We start from the raw sequence: 16951 nt of genomic DNA on the forward strand, positions 1-16951 counted from the left end.
GCTTGGGCTTAAGGCATGGTTCTTGAGCAAACAGCTCTGAGGAAGAAGTGTTACTTGGAGGGGGTCATAGGTACCTTTCTTGCGATCTAAGAAGTTGACTACAATTGCAGCATATGCTAAGGCTTGGAAGGCCTTTTAGAACTGGTATGCAGAAGAGAAGGTAGAGCCTTTTAGGGCTCTAATTTCCATGGTCCTATCATTTCTTCAGGGCCTAGCAGTTGGTACCCTCAAGGTACAGGGAGCTAGCCTCTCAAGCTTTCGGGCTTGTCTAGAGAGAGGCTCTTTGTCTTCTCATCTAAATGTGTCCAGGTTTCTGAAGTGAGCATTGCAATTGCATCCTCCCATGACAACTGTTTCCAACATGGAATCTTAACATTGTGCTATGGGACCTTAGTAAAACCCCATACAAGCCCTTACAGAAGGCATCACTGATCGACTTGACCGTCAAGATGGCTTTCCTAGTAACTATCACCTCAGCAAGAAGGGTCTCAGATCTTCAGGCTCTGTAATGTAGAGAGCCATACCTTAGATTTACGGAGGTGGGGTGGCTACACACACGGTGCTGCCTTTTCTACCAAAGGTGGTGTAAGGATTCCATGTCAATCAGGAGATCCAGCTGCCTGCGTTGCAGGCTACATGTGTAAATAGAAAGGACAAAGTTTTGGCATTATTGGATGTGAGGAACGTTCTTCTCTGTTATCCAGAGGTGACAATGATTTTGTATTTCAGATTATCTTTTTGTGCTGGTTTAATTGTCTTTATTGCAGAGCAGAAAACACCTCGCTAGGTCAGGAAGTTCCCCTTGCCCTCCTTGTGATTTTTTTTCCTCTTTTAAGGGCAGTCAACTGCTTTGCTACAAACTGAGACAATAAGGCACTGCCCACTGACACAAGGAGGTGGAGCTAAAAAGCTGTAGATAATTCCTTCTGCAAAATTCACAGATAGAGGAAAATGACCCATTGGTCAAAACTCAGGTTTCTCTTTATACTGGAAGGAAGATTATTGAGGTAAGAATCTAATCTTCCCTTTTTAGTTTCCCTGCTTGCAGATTCATTGGCAAATATTTTTTCACAGAGAAGGGTGATGGATGTCTGGAATGCTCTTCTGCGGCAGGTGGTGGGTGGAAAAGATGGTGACAAAATGTAAAAAAGGCAAGGGATAAACCAGAAGATCCTTGGCAAGAGAATGGAATAAAAACTTAGAGTGTAGTCATTATTCTCAGTGGAGAAGAGTAAATAGTTGGGTTCCCTGGGAGTCTTTGCTGGGACCACTGCTTTTTTTTTTTAACATATTTTTGAATTAATTAGAAATGATAACTAGTGAGAAAATTAAATTTGCTGATGAGACAAAGCTGTTGCATCGTAAGATGACTGCAAAAAATTTCAAGAGGACCTTTGCAAGACTGGGCATCCAAATGGCAGATGATGTTTAATGTGAACAAATGCAAAATGATGCATGTGGGAAAGAGGAACTCAAAATATAGCTGTGTGATGCAGGGTTCCACTTTAGGAGTGTCCGCCCATAAAAAGGATCTAGGTGTCGTCATTGAGGATATTCAGCTCAGTATGCTGCTGTGGCGGCTAAGAGAGCAAATGAAATGTTAAGAATTATCAGAAAAGGAATGGAAAACAAAGATGAAAATGTTATAATGCCCTTATATCAGTCCATGGTGTGGCTGCACCTTGAATACTGTATGCAGTTGTGGTTGCTGCTTCTCAAAAAAACGTATAGCAGAATTAGAAAAGGTACAGAAGAAGAGCAATGAAAAAGATAAAAGGGATGAGACAACTTCCCTATAAGGAAAGGCTAAAGCAGCTAGGGCTCTTCAGCTTGAAGAAGAGACAACTCAGTAGTGATATGATAGAGATCTATAAAATACTGAGTGGAGTGGAAAGGGTAAATGTGAATCACTTGTTCACTCTTTCCCAAAATACTGGAACTAGGGGGCATGTGATGAGGCTACTAAGTAGTAGATTTAAAACAAACCGGAGAAAATATTTCTTCACACAATGTCTAATTAAACTCTGGAATTTGTTACAGGAGAATGTTGTGAAATCAGCTTAGCGGGGTTGAAAAAAGGTTTGGATAATTTCCTAAAAGAGAAGTCCTTACACCATTATTGAGGTGGCTTGGGGTAATCTACTGCTTATTACTAAGATAAAATCTGTTTTATTACTTAGGATCTAGCTAAGTGTTGGAAACAGGATGCTAGGCTTGATGGACCTTCAGTCTGTCACAGTATAGCAATTCTTAAGTTTTGTTCAAAGCAAACTTAAAAATGACTTCCACCTTAATATATTTATAGAAGGAGGCTAATTCACTACTCCTGGCGGAATTCTGCACAAAAAAATCCAAATTCTGCACACAAAGCCCCCCTTTTACAAAGCTGCGCTAGTGATTGCTGCGGTAATCACTCTGACATCCATAAGAAATTAATGGACGTTGGAGTATTTGCTGCCCGGCTTTGAAAAGAGAAGCTCAAAATTTTCAAATTCTGCAAGTTTATTTGACAACATTTAAACAATATTTTTGCTAATTATTAGCCAGAATTCAGTACAATTTAGTATTTTCATTAAATTATACTAGAGAAAGCAGAGCCTTTAAGTTTTCTCACTTAGTGGCTTTCTTCTAGCAGTACCCCTTTGTAAAAGCCCACATTAATGACGTTTGGTTGATTTTTTTTTTTTTTTTTTTTAAAGACTTTATGTTGTAGAAAAACATTTCTGAAAACTGACATATTTCAATAAATTCAGAATAAAACTTTTTTCTATCTTTTGTTGTCTGAACAGTTTTTTCCCATTTACTTAGGTCCTCAAATTATGTCCTCTGGTTTTACCATTTTCCTTTCTCTGGAAGAGATTTTGTTCTACGTTAATACCCTTCAAGAATTTGAACGTCTGAATCATATCTCCCCTGTCCCTCCTTTCTCTAGGGCAGGGCTGCCCAAGTCTGGTCCTCGAGATCTACTGGCAGGCCAGGTTTTCAGGATATCCACAATGAATATGCATGAGAGAGATTTGCCTGCAAATCTCTCTCTCATGCATATTCATTGTGGATATCCTGAAAACCTGGCATGCCAGTAGATCGTGAGGACCGGACTTGGGCAGCCCTGCTCTAGGGTATACATATTCAGGGCTTCCAGTCTCTCCTCATACGTCTTCTGGCACAAGCCTCTTATCATTTTCGTCGCCCTCCTCTGGACTGCTTGAAGTCTTTTTACGTCCTTCGCCAGATACGGTCTCCAAATCTGAACACAATCCTCCAAGTGGGGCCTTACCAATGACCTGTACAGGGGCATCAACACCTTCTTCCTTCTACTGGCTACACCTCTCCTTATACAGCCCAGCATCTTTCTGGCAGCAGCCACCGCCTTGTCACACTGTGTTTTTGCCTTTAGATCTTCGGACACTTATCATCGAAGATCTAAAGGCGAAAAACAGTGTTAAAGTTTGCAAACAGAACATGCACCACACTTGTGGTATCCAGCAGGTCTCTGAACAAGTTCCATAGTAGGTGCAGGAAGGGCTGAATGAACAAGTAGGTCTCTTACATAGGTTCCTTCCTTTTTTATGAGTGATTATAATCTCCTTTCCTTGAAAATGTTGCATATATTTTTGTATGATGTACCAGTGTTTACATAGTAACATAACATAATTCTTTATATACCGCGCATATAGCCTTTTGGTTCATGGTGGTGTACAAAGAATAACAAGGAGAAATTATTAACATAGAAATTGGTTAAACAAAGTGGTAATATGGCACACAGAATTTCCCTATCTGTCCCAGCTAGGGATCATAATCTATACTGATAATGTCACCTGAGAGATGTGTGAATATTTTGGGTTTGGGGGGGGGTGGAGGTTTAAAGTGTTTTTATTCATTGTATTATACAGTACATGTATTTATTTATTTATTGGTTTGGATCCTGTTACAGTTTTTTGTTTCAATTATTATACCTCTAACGCAACCAAGTCTGGCAAAATGTGGCCACATTGAGTGCTACTTCCTGGGAGTATACTGATTAAAGTTATTTTTCGTATGGTCTGCTTCTTGTGTTCTTTCCATGTTGAATCTAGTAGACTGGCTGCCTTCTTGTTTCCTTCTTGCAAATTTATTCAGGATGAGATATCCCAAATTTTATTGAAATTGGCCATGTTTTGACTGAGAAAACAAGTTTTGTATAGGCTTGTTTGTTTGGTTTGTTGTTTTTTTATGCTTTATTTTTAAACTATAAATATCTCCTCTGATCCCTGATTTTCTCCTCTTTCTGTTATCCATGAATGTATTTATAAAAGTTACAAGAGAATGAAATCCAAGTTTTACTTACAACTGCAAGGGGTTAGAATCAAGATCCTCTTACCTCTAGGGCTATGGCTTATATGGGCTGGTCAAAGAGAAGCAAAGTGTGTTCCTCTAGGTCTGGATGACTTAGGACACTAAAACAGGAATACAGAGCAGGTCACATCCAGGAATGTATAGCTTAGTTAAGAGGGTTTACACAGTCATACAAAACCTTTCATGTGCGTGTATTTAAGTTAACAGTAGTCACTGTAGTAATGACCTCAGATCTGTACTCTGATAGCTCTTTATTGATACTTTTGAAGTGAAATTTTCTCTTATTATTACTAGCTGTGCAGTTCATATTGTTAAAATCCCTCATCTCAATTAACCCTTTTACCATCAGCATAGGTCAAGGACTGAATCTTTCCTTAGTAGAGTTGGGCCGAGTATGAGAAAAGTTTGCACTACTGTCTCTCTTGTACATATCTTTTGGTAGGTCAGTGTTTTGTTCATTTTTGTGTGTGCATACGAAGGAAACCTTCACTGCTTGTTGGTAGTACTATACCTGTTCTCTGGACAAACAGAAGTCTCCATTCCAGTGCACTTTTCATTATGTAGGGATACAACAACATTCTGCTTAACAACTGGATGCAAGGTGGAGAAAGGGTGTCTCGTTCTACTTGCCTGCAGTGGGTGTGGGCATGCTGGCCGCAGAGTGCAGCACAGAGAGGAAGTGCAAGTCAATGATTCTTTCCTGCAAAAAAAGAAGGAACCCTAAAAATTCTTATGCGTGAGGAAAACATCACCTTGAAACTTTCATACTGTGTGCGCTGGAAGCGTACTATTTTCGGTATGGTGAGTGAAGGAAACAGCTCTTGTGTTTAAGAGTGGCAAGGCTGGAAGCAAAGACTGCAAGTAATATAGTAGATAGTGACAAATAAAAGATCAAAATAGCCCATATAGCCTGCACAATAAGGTGGTTAGGGTTGTAGTCATGCAGTAAGTCACTTCCCATGCCTTTGTTTAAGGTTATCCCTTGTAATCTTTGAAGTGTAAATAAGTTATTTCACTACTGTGACTTCTTCTCTTGTCATTCATAGAACCGGTATGTTTATTTCATGCCTTTTTCAATTCTATTATTGCTTTTGACTCCGGGAGGATATTCAAGGATTAAGATTTCCCTTCCCTTCTATATGAGTGCGTGAGCCGTCTGGAGCATCCTGATTTTGCCCTCTGCAGACAGGAAGAAGTATCTCTCTCTGTGTCAGCTAACACTTGTACAGGCCTTTCTTCATACGTCATGTCCTTGTTCCCAGCTTTTTGCTATATCTAGTATTGCTCTTGTTAAAGTAACTATCTTGAGCTTTACCATAACTGATATTTTATGACTTTAAAAGCAATGTCTCCTTGTCAGTGCAGACATGTTGCCTTCTGAACACTTTCAGGTTCCCAATATTGGGTAAATATATTTAAAATCTTAATGGACAAGGCTTGTGGAAATAAACTCTAGATTTGCACTTCCAGGGATACACACTAATCATAGCCAAGTCATTTAGTACATATGCCCTCAATGAAGGATCCAGACCAAATGGATGGAAACGACCCAAGGGACCAACTCCAGTAGTCTCCAGTAAAGCTTCAGCAACCCTAGAGATACATACTGGTGAAGCACTTCATTGAGTTTTGTAAGAATTCTTAGCATTGCATGCTACTACCTCACAGCAAAGTTTTTGGGGGGTTTTCTGGCCCTGAATTAACCTCTCTAACAAGATCTTCCTATGTGGAGCACCTCAGCCATAATTATAAGTATTCTCTTGGTGCTTTGGTGTATATGGATGGAGATGTGGTCACTGACAATTTGCCTAGTTGGATGGATAGAAGGGTCCTAGTCTCATAGTTGTTTCAGAGTTATCACTATGATCCCTGAAAATTTGTACCTTTGGATGGAGTTATGATCTCTTGAATTTCCTCCCACTTGATGGAACTGTGATCCCTGGGGTTATGTCCTATTGGGTGGAGGGGTGATCCTGAGGTTTTGTCATGTGATCAGTGACTCTTCTTGTCCCACCCCCTGAAAAAAGCAGTTGAGGGATTGCCATGTAGCGAATTTTACTTGATTCTTTGTTAGCTATAGCTACAAAGACACAGCCTAATTAGAGTTGATATAAGCTTGCCACATGAAGACTGATCCATTTATTCCAGTTTATAGTACGCCAGGTCTGTCTTATCGGATCTTCATCTCTTTGACATCAGAAAATAAAATGATGGGACAGGCCTCAATCTCACTCTTCTCAAGACAGCAAAAGAATGACAGTCGCCCCGCTACCCCAGGTAAGACACCTCAGTCTCAACCCAGAACTTAGCATATACAATATCCAGTGCTTCACATTTGCCTCCCAAGTAAAATTCCCATGCCTCCACCCTTCATATAGTCCTCTACATTTCATTGGCTGTCACTTGTCCCCTTCTCCCATGCAAGATACTGGATTCCCACTTGTCATAGAGTACATACAGCACCTGAGAGATGGGATGCATCTACATGAAAATATGCCTTATTCTTTACAACAGCAATGGGCAACTCTGGTCTTTGAATGCTGCAAGCTAACTGAGTTTTCAGGATACTGAATATGAATAAGATGCAGTATAGGCAGGTACATATTATGCATATTCAATATGGATATCTTTAAAACCTAATTAACACTTGTAGCTCTATAGAAGATCAAAGTTCTGAAGGACAGGCATGTGTTTCCAAGAAAGACCTCTATAATCAGCCTATGAAAAATTAATCGGCAAATCCAGTACAACTGAAGGTTTGATCTGTTCGACGCAATGAAGAGAGACATACTGATCTGCAGATACAAATGAGGGGAAGTTATCGCCTCTATGCTGACAACTCTCAAATCTACCTCTCCACATCCAAAATTTCTGCAGGAATCCAAGCCCAAGTCTCAGCCTGCTTGTCTGCTGTTGTTGCCTGGATGTCCAGCCACCACTTAAAACTGAACATGGCCAAGACTGAGCTACTTATTTTTCCTCCCAAACCTACCTCTCCTCTTTCCATGCTCTCTATCTCAGTGGATTACACTATCATATTCCCTATCTCGTCAGCTCACAACCTCTGGGTCATCTTTGACTCCTCTGCACAAATCTACCAGACTGCCAAAACATGATGCTGCTTCCTCCATAATATTGCCAAAATCCGACTCTTCCTCTCTGAGCACACCACCAAAACACTTATCCACACCCTTATTCCATAGGAGTGGCCTTAGGTACCTGGATCAATCAGGGCCTAGGCCCCTCCCATTGCATCTTGGGTGCACCAGGAAAGAGAAAGACCCACCATTTTGAAGAGGTGGGCATGCCAACAGGAGGGAGTGAGCATCCCTCTTGCTGGTCTTCCAGTCGAGGGATGGTGGGAGGGGTCGTTCAAACAGGATGACGTGGGCATTCATCCTGTCGATTTTGGGTGGGTGTTGGGGATATCCTCAGGCAGGAGGGAGTGGGCTGAGATAAGTCTGGTTCTGAGAATTATTGCCTGATTTTCTTTTTTTATTATATAACATAATAAATTCAGAAAAACAAAAATTCAGAAAAGAAAAAAAAAAATTTTTTTCAAAACATCTAAATTAAATCTAGCCCACATTAATGGGATTGCTTCATGACTAAGTTACAAGGACAAAAGGTAATAGAAATATGCATACTCGTGTGTGTATGTATGTGTATGTATATATATATATATGTATGTACAGTATTCAGTATTATCTTCAGACAGGAAAAAAGGGAGAACTTAATTTTAGTCACATTTATCTTCAACTGCTACAGATACTATCTTCTGAAATTGTCTGGGGTATGGTTTTATCTTGAAGAAATAACTCCATATGAGATGAATCCACAAAAGTGTACTTATTATTTCCATATGCAACCAGACATTTACAAGGATACCTAATAAAAAATGAGGCTCCTATTGCTAAAGTCTTAGACTTCAGTTGCAGGAATTGCTTTCTACGCAATTGTTTTTGTCTTGCTACATCTGGAAATATCATTAATTGTTGCCCACAGAACAAAACCTGTTTCTTGGCAAAATATAATTTAAAAATAGTTTTCTTTTCCACGTCAGTTTGAAAAGTGACAAACAAGGTAGCTCTCTTAGCTATATTATCTTTAGAAGATTCCAAAAACTGAGAAATATTTAAGCTAGCAGGATTTACCAATTGATCCATTCCCCCTTCTTCAGCTACACATTTGGAATTCCTTGAAAGATAATACATATTATCAGGTACTATATTATCAACCTGATAATATTGAAGAGCATCTCTCGAGTACATCTTCAGGTGTTCCAGTGGAGCAAAATGATGGGAGATAGGAAAAGTCGTGATGATATTTGAAACTACTGACGTTTGCAAAGTTGAAAGATGAATCTAATTTATCCAGTCTATTTTCAATTAAAGTTAATTGAGATTCATGCTTAGTTATCACTTCAGAAGAAAACTGGCATAACTTGAATACAGTACTTTGCAATAATACAAATATGCAATAATACAATTTACCACTTACCAAATATCATGTAAAGTAATTGTTTTATCTACAAAAACAGGACGTGGGATCTGTCTGAGAAAACATTTGAACCAGAACAGGGAGAGGAACACCGGAAATTCCTTTGCTCTGCTCCAATTTTCCAGAATTGAACCCAAATCAGTCAATTGTTGAGAGGAAGGACCTTTCTCACTACTGGGGACTGACTCATATATCCCTTTTAGATGTTCCTGGTTGAAGAGGAGGTGACAGTTCACCGGAGGATAAAGAAGCAGAATGAAAAGATGTTCTCGCCTGACAAATATTGACAGTTGTCATCAAAGAAACAATGTTGGTCCATAGGATCTTTAATAGGAATAGATGATACTGTCTTCACCTTTCTTTTCCACATTGTTAAACAATCTTATAAATTCCTGCTTGGGCTCCTAAGGGGCGTGTCCTGCCCCTTCAGACATGAAGGTGCATTCCACAGCTTGATGTCTCTTAAGAGGTCTTCCAGGACCTTTCTGTTCAGTTCCTGACGTCAGCTGCTGTCCACATGAGTACCTGTTTGGTGGTAATATCCAAAGAGCCTACTGGCTCAAAGCAGCCCTCCGAACTCCATGGTTTGGAGACTCTTAGGTCTCTCAGGAACTCTCTCTCCAGCTCCTGACATCAGCTGTTGTTTGCGGATGTGCATGTCTAGTGGTAATATCCAAAGAGCCCGTAAATGAGATGTCCAATCAACTGCAGATGGCACTACTATATCCTTCCAGTGTGCCACTATTAGACATTTTGCTGTAGACAGCCCCAGGCGAAGTAGATGATTCTGCCACTTCAAAGGCCTGTCGTTCAATAGTCTTAATAGACAACTTTGAGGAGTTAAGAGTACTGGGCTAGCAAGCCAACCTGATAGACATTGTGTCACCTGGGTCCAAAAGAGTTGTATACAAGGACAGTACCACCAAATGTGCAGAAAGGTACCCCTCTGAGTACCACATTGCCAGCATCCATCCGCCACAAAGGGATAGAAGGAATGTATCCGTTCAGGGGTATTTTTACCACCTGGATAAAACTTTATATGTATTTTCCTGAATTAATACAGAAGTAGAAGCTAGCTGGACCTCCAGACATATTGTTTCGCACTGTGATTCTGTAAAAGGACAATTCAAATCAACCTCCCATTGCTTTCTAAAGGAACGGGAAGATTTCTCCCAACCCCTGATATATTTGTATAAAACAGAGATTGGCCTTGGGACTCTACCCAATAAGAACCATAAGTTTTCTAAATACTCAGAAGAGAATGGGAAGGATTCCAGCCAGCCTTGCATGTGCATAAAGTTGTGTAACAGCATATATGGCAAAAAGTTCCTAGAAGGGATCAGATCTTGAACAGTGTTAAAAGCAACCAGTCTATTTTCTTGAAAAAAATCACAGCAAACACCTAGAACCAAGGCTTCCCACCTAGCAAACACCCCCACTATCTCTTCCCCACTACAAAAGTTGGTTCCCCTCTAATAGCTGCCAATGTAGATACCCTTCCTGCCCCATTTATTCTAGAGAGATCCCATAGTACAATAAATGATGAACAAAAGGGTTCGTCACTCTGCACAAGCGATCTCTACTAGAATAAGAAGCCCACATTCATCATCTCAAAGGTTGTGGACCCACAAAAGTTTGTTCTAAATGTACCCCCAGGTTACCCTCTGAGATTGATCAATCTAAAATAAACTGCAACTGTGCTGCCTGATAATATCAAATTAAATTAAAGACTGCTCTACCACTGTGATCCCTAGGAGTCCATAGAATTTTTCACCAACTGAGGAGATCCCCCCCCCAAAAAAAAAAAAAAAAATAAATTGAGAAAATTCCCTCTGTAAACTCTGTAATAGCCCTTTAGGAACCGGTATAGGCAAAGTGAAATAATAATGTGTGGCAGGGTGTTCATTTTTAATACTGCAATCCTACCCCACCAAGACAACCAGAGCCCCCTCCAGTGTTGAAGATCAATCTGTACCTGTTGTACAATTTGTTCATAATTAAATTGATACAGAAGATTCAACTTACGGGGTATATTATATATCCCCAAATACCGAATATGAGACCCTGCTGCTACTTTAACTGTGAAAGTATTGGAATCCCTGAAGCAGGCATGTCCAACAGATAGATTGTGATCTACCGGTAGATTGCAGAGGGGTCAGAGGTAGATCGCCAGCCCCACTCGACTCCATCTCGTACTGTCGCTAGGAGAGAGCTCGTGCTGGCAGGTTGTCTGCCAAGGGCTTGCCACTGTTCCTGATCCTTTGTCTGCAGGAACCTTGCCTGCGGGTGTATTGGGAGCACTTGTTTTCGTGCCAATAGTTTGTGGGTACCCAAGGGGGCTGCCACCCACACCCCATGATGATACGTCACAGGCCCGGCATCATACCTGGTCTCCTGCCTCTCAGAATCACCCATTCCTGCCCCCGCCCCAACACCCCTTAGAAGTGTGTTATATACCGGGCGATATCCATTCGCCTGGGCTTTACCTGAATACACTTACCGTATTAGTTGTGTTATGTGCTGGTCTTTGGTCATTTTATAGTTTGCTTTCATTAAACGTTTTCAGGCAGACTCAACAAAGTGTCAAGAATTTGGTGATTTTAGCGGGCTTTTCTAATTTTGTTCTAACTTGCCTATACCTTGCCTTTGAATTGGTTCATATCACTGTGACTTTTGCTTGCCTCTGCAATTTTATTTTGCCTAGCCTTTGCATTGATTATACACTGCAATTTTTTTTCGCCTTGCCTTTGCGTTGATTCTAACTCTGCAAAATTTATTAAATTGTGTGTGGTGGTATTTGAACTTGTTTGGCGGTATTTGATTTTATCTGGTTTGCTGGACAGGTGTTTGAATTTTTTTATGATTGTATGGTGGTATTTGATTATTGGTGCCAGTATAATGAATTCTGCATGTGTGGTTTTGGCACCTCCAGTCCTTGTATTGCACATCATCCAGAAGTCTTCAGTTCCTGTTGATCTTTAATACTTTGGGACAATTTTGGACCAGATTCAGCCAGTGTTTATACTAACTTAGCAGATTTGGCCTTCTTACATTCAGTCACCCCAGTATAATGAAGAGGAGTGTTCCAAAGAAGAGCAAAACCTATCACTTTCATGATGAATGGGAAACGAACTACTTCTTCATCATGGTGAAAGACAAGTGGTGTTGTCTAATTTGTAATGCCCCAGTATCTTTGCCCAAAAAGGGTAATCTGGAACGTCATTATAAGGCTCCGCATAGCAATAAGTTTGATGCTGATTTCCACCCAAAAGTGAAATTTGTAAACTGAAGCTTAAAGAACTTAAATTGAAATTGGCTACTCAGCAACAGTTGATGGCGAAGCCAAGGTCACATTCAGTCAGAACAAGAAGTATGTGACAGAAATCTGTTCTGTTATCCAGGAATTTGAAAATAGATTATGTGATTTCCCAAAAATTGGAATAGTTGTGGAGTACTTGTAATACCCATTTAAAATAGATATGGACATTAAAGAAACTGCAGCTGCTATCAGTAAAAATTACTCATTGAACAAGCTATCTCTTGAAAACAAAATATTAACCCTTAAAAATGACATTTTTATCAAGACCCGTGCTGAGCAAGAATCATTTTGGAAGCTAGTGCCTAGATACAAATTTCCCAACTTGAGATAATGCAGTGAAGCTGTACACTCCTGTTTCGGTTCAACTTATTTGTGTGTATCTGTGTTTTCCCATCTGAAAATGACAAGAGTACACCATGTTCCAACATGACAGATGAACATCTCCAGGATTCCCTGAGACTGGCCCACAATCAATATTCACCCAACTGCAAAAAGTTGGTGGATAAAATGCAGGCTCAGACTTCTCACTAATGAGCAAGAGCAAAATATTAAAGATTGTACAAGATCAGCCTGGATCAATACTTGACCTAAATTTAGCACAAATTACTCAATAAAAGTTAAAGAAAGTTATGTATAATAATAAAACGCTAAGCGCGCATGCGCACTCTTAATGCCGTGTTGCCTGATCTGTAGTTCCGTGGCTGGCAGAGTGCGCATGTGCGCTTACCACGCATCTCTCTGTCTCGCAGCGGGCTTGCCGGCTCCGGCCACACAAAGTTCATTTTTTTGTTCAAAGCCCCCGCCGCACTCCTTTATCGAACCTCACCAGAGTCGGAGAAGACTTCCGATTGGCGGGGATCGAGAGAGGAGACGCAGCATCGGCTTTGAATTAAAAAATGAACTTTGTCTGGCCGGAGCCGGCAAGCCCGCTACGAGACAGAGACACGATCGCATCTGAATATTAACGGAGCGTGGGCATAGGGGGCCTGGCTCCCCGGCTACTGCGTCCGGAACACGATGTCAAAAGTGGAAAATGGCGGTGGGTTGGCTCACCTTATGGCAGATGGCGTAGGAACAGGCTCACCCTCCCTCTTCCCTGCGCTCTGCTCCTCTTCCGCGGATGGCATGTGCTAAGGGGACGACACCTGCTTCGTGGCCCAGCACCAGACAGCGGACGTGCTCGGTGAGTTTCTCTTCTAGGGACGGGGGAAGCACGGAAGAGGTGCTGCTGGACTGTGGGAGCAGGGGAGCACGGAAGAGGTGCACAGGGAAGTGGGGTGGGGGAGGGAAATGCTGCTGCACAGGGAAATGGAGGGGGAGGGTATGCTGCTATTGTACAGGGAAGTGGGGTGGGGAGGGAAATGCTGCTGGTGAGAAAAGGGGGCTGGGGCTGAAAGAGAAAAGACGGGAGAAGGGGGCTGGGGGGGGAATGGGTTTGGAGCTGGGACTGAAAATAGGGGACATGTGAGGGAAGGAGGCTTTACTAGCACCCGTTAATGTAACGGGCTTAAACACTAGTTACTCAATAAAACTTTAAGAAAAAAATGTACTTTCCATTTCCCCTCACAGTTCTTACTTGATCTTCATCTCTCTGTTTTGTTTTTGCTTAATTTGCTTAACAGCTGATCACATCCAAGTAAATGACAGAAGGTTCATTAAAAATGGGGGTGGGGGGATCCTCCAACTTTAATTTGAAATGTAATTTTCATGGTGGTACATCACTGGCACTTTTGGCTGGAAAAAGTAGATCACAACCTGTTCAAAGTTGGGCATGCCTGCCCTAACGGAAGCATTTTATTTCAAGGTACAATCATTGACACCTTTGCACTTTCATCATAAGTTTTTATTGGAAGAGGTACAAGGCTTCAACTTTGACTCCTTGGGAGAGCGGTGGTCGATGGATCTGGGGACACCTATCACAGCTACCCTACTACAAACTAACTTGAAATCTGCTGCTTGAAATCTCTGTCCCTATGTCTGAGCTACAATATAAGTTGATTATGCAACTATATATTTCTCCATCTAGGGCACATCGAGCCTCTCTTCGATCAGACTCTTGTCCTAAATGTAGTAGAGCAAATGCTACGCTGGGTCATATGGTCTACACCTGGCCTAAGATATTGAGATTTTGGAAACTTTTACATATTCACATTTTTAAACTTTAGAACGCACGTTGTTCTCCTCATCCTAAAATGTTGCTTTCCACATCCATTATTACTCATCCTATTCCCAAAGGCCTGCAGGGCTTTCTGCAATGTGCTTTGCTGCTTGCAAAAAAAAAAACAAAATTAATTTTATTGCATTGATTAGACTCTACCTCTCCCTCCTTAGCTCAATGGTGAATTATAATGCTTCAACAACTGAAGATGGAGCGGATGGAGATCACTAAGATGGACTGTCTTTAAGGGTCGTTATCTGCAATGTGTGTGGGAGCCCTTCTGGTCCTTTCTAACAATGTATGCTTGCAGCAATGTACTGAACATCTAACTGGGCTTTGAATTGTTGTTTCCTTCATTCTTCCTCCATTGTCTTTTCCTCCCTCTTTTGTGGGAAGGGGAGGGGTGATTTCTGGTTTCAAAGTTTCAAAAGTTTTGATCAAACAGGCTCTGTTTTCAAGTGTTGATTATCTTTTTGTACTATTGTAATTTCTCTTGTTTGATCAATAAAAGAGATTTGATATAAAATATACTAGTGCGCATACCTGCAGCTGTTTTGGAGCATATGTAAATGCAGGTGTCCACATCTGTGCAATATTAGGGCTGATTCTGGGTTCTTAGTTCATAGAGAAGCCTAAAAGGTAATTCTATAGCAGTGTGCCTATGATAACTGTGCAGGGAGTAATACTGTGGAATGCATTGCCATTGGAAATAAAGGGGTCCTTTTATCAAGCCACGCTAGCGGGGTTAGCGTGTCGGACATTTCATCACACGCTAACCCCTGCGGCCTGCTAAAAACTAACGCCTGCTCAATGCAGGCGTTAGCGGCTAGTGCAGCAGGCGGTTTAACGCGCAGTAGTCCGCTCATTAAACCCCTACCACAGCTTGATAAAAAGACCCCAAAGTGTTTCTAGTCCACTTCAATTCAGGAAAACGGTTTAAACTCTTATTAAGAATTTATTTATTTATTTATTTTTTTGTAAGTGACTGAGTTTGGGAAACTGTTAACTTATATGAAGCAGGTATTTTATATGATGAGTATGGCTTGTAATGATATAATCATTTTAATATGTCTTGTTTGTTTAAGATATTGATATTAATTATATATGTTTTATTGTAACTTGCTCAGAATTGTTGGATGCTTGCGAGTAATAAATTTTAAAATAAATAAATAGGGGCATATTCTATAAAGCAGAGCTACTTAATTCCAGTCCTAAAGGTCCACAGGCAGATCAGGGTTTCAGGATATGCAGAATGAATATGCATGAGAGATTTGCATACACTGCATCCATCATATGCAAATCTCTTTCATGTATATTCATTGTGGATATCCTGAAAACCTGGCCAGCCTGTGGATTTCAAGGACCGGAACTAAGTAGCCCTGCTCTAAAAGAAAATAGGCACTAGTTTAACAGAGCGTACAAGATGTGACAAGTTCAAGAACTCATCCTTGAAAAAGTGCTACATACCCCATTGCTGAATATCACTATGGTCACCTTTGAAGTACTCCCCTTGGGAAGCTAATGCATCGATGCCAACGCCTAGTACACCCTTCAAAACAATTTTGGAACTCTTTTTCTGGAATGGCTATCAGGGCTGTCATCATATTAACCTTGATGTCCTGAATGTCATAAAAATGTCTTCCTTTCAATATTTCCCTTTTCTTTGGGCAAAGAAAAAAAGTCATTGGGGGACAGATCAGATGAGTAGGGAGGGTGTTCCAATACAGTTAGTGCATTGCCCTGATGGAAGAGCCACGAGGGACCATTTTTGCACACACCTTTCTCATACCAAGGTGTTCAGTTAAGATTTTCCTGTTTCTCTGTCGATGTTTACTTGGTCTGCTATGCTTCTCACAGGCAACCAATGATTTTGACGCACAATTCGACAAACTTTTGCAAAGTTTTCTTCAGTTCTGCTCATTACTTGCTGCCCTGACCTCTCTTCATCAGTAACACTTTCTTTCCCCTCAGAAAAACATTTAATCTATGTGTACACTGCCATTTTCTTCATGGCATTATCCCCATAAACTTGGATTAACATGTCCCTGATTTCACTTCCACTCTTGCCAATAAATCAAATGTTTGTTCATTGCTCTAATTCATGCTCCGACATTCTTGCGACGGCGCACAAAAACATACAATAGTGAACGCCACTCAGCCAGACACCGCCACATGTCGACATGAACACAACTGTGAGACACTGATATACCAAGGTTATGCAACCTTACCGAGCTGTTTGTACAGTGCTGCCAATGTAAGTGCACAGTGGCAAGTTCATGAACTTAATTGTCAGACCTTGTTCACCCATGTAAACATGAGCACTTTTGCCAGTCATAGAGCTAGTGTAAATGCTTGCACCTTATTTCTTGTGATAGGTGCATAACTTACAGAGTGGTGCATAACTCTTGCAAGTTGCATCACTCATGTGTACATCCACTTGCAAGTTGCAAGCTATCGAAGATATGCATATAGTCTAGTGCAGGGGTGGGCAACTCCGGTCCTCGAGGGCCGAAATCCAATCCTGTTTTCAGGATTTCCCCAATGAATATGCATGAGATCTATTTGCATGCACTGCTTTCAATGCATATTCATTGGGGAAATCCTGAAAACCCGATTGGATTCTGGCCCTCGAGGACCAG

At 41.0% G+C, this 16951-nt stretch overlaps 1 protein-coding gene across 2 annotated transcripts in view; it reads left to right on the forward strand.

Annotated features, from left to right (window-relative positions):
* LOC117348972 (retinoid-binding protein 7-like) overlaps positions 1-16951 on the forward strand; it is a 72452-nt gene that overhangs the window by 2846 nt on the left and 52655 nt on the right. The gene's annotated exons all lie outside the window — the stretch shown is intronic.

The sequence above is a fragment of the Geotrypetes seraphini genome, chromosome 15 (assembly GCF_902459505.1).
Source record: "Geotrypetes seraphini chromosome 15, aGeoSer1.1, whole genome shotgun sequence".
Classification (NCBI taxonomy): Eukaryota; Metazoa; Chordata; class Amphibia; order Gymnophiona; family Dermophiidae; genus Geotrypetes; species Geotrypetes seraphini.